Genomic DNA, 2,849 nt, shown 5'->3' with positions numbered 1-2,849 from the left:
AGGCAATGTTGGTTAACGGCTCAACCGCGGATAACAAAGAAATGGTGAAAGAAATAGATAATGGAATGAAAACGGTTCAGGAATATCTAATGAAGTCGATAAACTCAACGGAGATTCCAAAGGAATATCCATTGCTCAATTTGATAATCAGCAGAAATCTAATCAGCAAGGTATCCAAATTTTTAATATGCCTTTCGGTTAGGTTCACTCATTGGAAACCGCACAAATCTAATCAGCAAGGTATCCAAATGTTTTTTTCATGAAAAACATAAAACAAAAAAAAAGCTTAATTTGCTATTTAAGATAAGTATGAATAAAGGACCGTTGATGTTTTGTGCAAATTGCATAAGAGAGTTGTATAAGACTATAGTGCTTGTGAGTATCCCCATTTGAGAAGTCAGATCTGTTAAAATAAAGTTGAATATCATGCAATCAAAATAACTATACATGATTATCATGTAGTAGAGTCAAAATGATATTATCTTACTTCCCCTTTCAGTTAGTTCATGGTCACTCATTTTCCAAACGTAATGTCTTCAATTCTGTTTTTCATGCTTAGCTTTACATGATTCACCTATGTAATTTTGATGAATTCTAATATCATGCTATCAAATTTACTATTCATATTATTCAGAAGGATATCACTTTTCTTTAATGATTAAAGTTTGATTTATTTTGAAGCTATATAATGAAATTCTGGTTTCAGTGACAATGTTAAGCACAATTGCTAATTCTTACATTTCATCTTTTGTATCCATGGCTTAGAATTAACTCATTGCACTTGATTGTGGAAATCTGTGTTTATTATTTTGTATGGTCTGGTTTAAGAGAATCTTGCCAATTTGTAGTTCTTCCTCCTCCCAATGCTTATGAGTACTACAGGAAAACCAAGCCAACAACAACACAACTTTCTACCAACACACTAGTTAATAAGCTTTGTGGTATGTTGCCAGTGAAAGCCTAGAACAGTTCCTTTTAATATCATACTGCAATGTCAATAGTTTTTTTGAGCCTATGAGTCTTGTTGAGTTTCATTAATGTTTAATGTTTTCTTCTTCTGCATACTGCAATGTCAAGAATGAAGTTAAAGTTGTAGCAAAATAAGGAATGGAAATTAAAATGATGTCCTAATTGTAAGTGTCTTGAAAATAATGTGTTGTATAAACTATAAAGAAAAAGTAATTATGAAATATAACAATTAAACTCTTAATAAAACACTTTCATCTTTTATATAGCTAATTCTAAGTTGTTACCATTTTAGTTAATAGTATGTATCATCCACTAATTTATTTTGGTATTATTAGGCACTGAAGTGAAAATCTCTTTTGAAGTTTTTTTCCTATAAAGATAAGCTTTACTCGGAGAAATGGAGTTGCTAATCTTTGAAGTTTTATATTCATGCATTCTAAAAGTCATTTTATGAGTTTCGAGCAGTTTTCTATATATTTATCAAACAAAGTTAGCATTTTAAGCTCAGTAGCAAAATCACTACGTCCAAAACGAAGAGTGGCTAGGTTGATTCCCTCAACAAATGTCAATCCTATCCTCATACTATTGGGAAACCAAGCCAGCAATAGGACAAGTTTATACCACCACACTTTCTAACTCACCGCCACTTATTTATTTTCCACAATTTAAAGCTGAGACTGGTTTAACTCAAGTTCTTCTTCAAGCTTGTTCTACGAAAGCTCAAATGTAGTTCTCCTTATACCTGTGGGAATGAAAAATCAATGACATTTTTTCCTATGGGATGTTTACGCTGATTTTGACTTGTACTTAACATAATGCCAATTAAATTTGTGGGACTTGCATCCCTTACTAAATGTGTATAACCCACATATGTAGTTTAACTTGTGGATATTTTTTCAAATGACTTTTGTGATTGGTCATTGAATCTTGCAACATTCTTATTAATTTGTAGAACTAGAGCAGTAACTATTCCAGCTGGAATTTTGAAAGATTAGCTTATAAGTATCCAAGATGAATCAGTTAAGGTTAGCTTTTAAGTAACTTTTGTTTGTTTTGTAGTTTGATTAATACTCATGAACTTTTAAGTAACTTTAGGCCTTTCTTCATCTTCTGTTAATTTTGATCCATTAATATCAACCTTTGTACTTTGTATGCAATAAGTGTGGGTATGAATGAAGAAATTGAGTGAGGTTCTATCTTATCATGCATAAATTCATGTGTTAATTCCAGTTACCTTAATGATGTATAAATTCCAGTTACTTTAATGATTTATAAATTCCAGTTACCTTAATGATGTATAAATTTATTTTTTCTCCTTTTATTACTTTTGTAAGTATATAGCATTTTTCCTCCTAGTTTTTCAATGGGTTAGTGTTATATAATTGTTGTTGTAGTATATGACAAGGTGTTTTATCATTGGGTTTAAAGTATGTCATGGTGTGAGGAGAGAAATTATCTCCTTACACCCACTAATTAATAGACACTTGCATTATTTTACTTTTTATTTTCTTATTTATTTTAAAAATGGGAATGGAGTATCTCCTGGTATAAGGAGATAAGTTATCTCCTCCTGCCAGTGAAATCATGACATGTGTCATGTTTCATCATTTTCTATAAAAATATTTTTAAAAATAAACAAAATAGCACACATGTCACATTTTTACTGGCTGGAGGAGATAAGTTATCTCCTGATATGAGGAGATACATTATTCTCTTTAAAAATAGATAAAAAGTAGTCATGTGTCATTGTCTAACTGGTGTAAGGAGAGAAGTTATCTCCTCACACCAGGAAATACTTTACCCTCTTTATCATTTGCAGTTCCTGGCTGGATGCAAAATAAGTTTGGTGGAAAACAAGATAGCAGAAACCAAACTCATAT

General features: G+C 31.1%; 1 long non-coding RNA gene across 1 annotated transcript; it reads right to left on the bottom strand.

Annotated features, from left to right (window-relative positions):
• On the bottom strand, positions 284-2,474 carry LOC109344839. Its single transcript, XR_002107345.1, has 2 exons — positions 1,581-2,474; positions 284-907 (listed from the first exon to the last, which is right to left on the bottom strand). It is a non-coding gene; the product is annotated as an uncharacterized LOC109344839 (long non-coding RNA).

Source organism: Lupinus angustifolius, chromosome LG04, assembly GCF_001865875.1.
Source record: "Lupinus angustifolius cultivar Tanjil chromosome LG04, LupAngTanjil_v1.0, whole genome shotgun sequence".
In the NCBI taxonomy this organism is placed as follows: Eukaryota; Viridiplantae; Streptophyta; class Magnoliopsida; order Fabales; family Fabaceae; genus Lupinus; species Lupinus angustifolius.
This window is presented reverse-complemented; position numbering and strand designations above follow the sequence as displayed.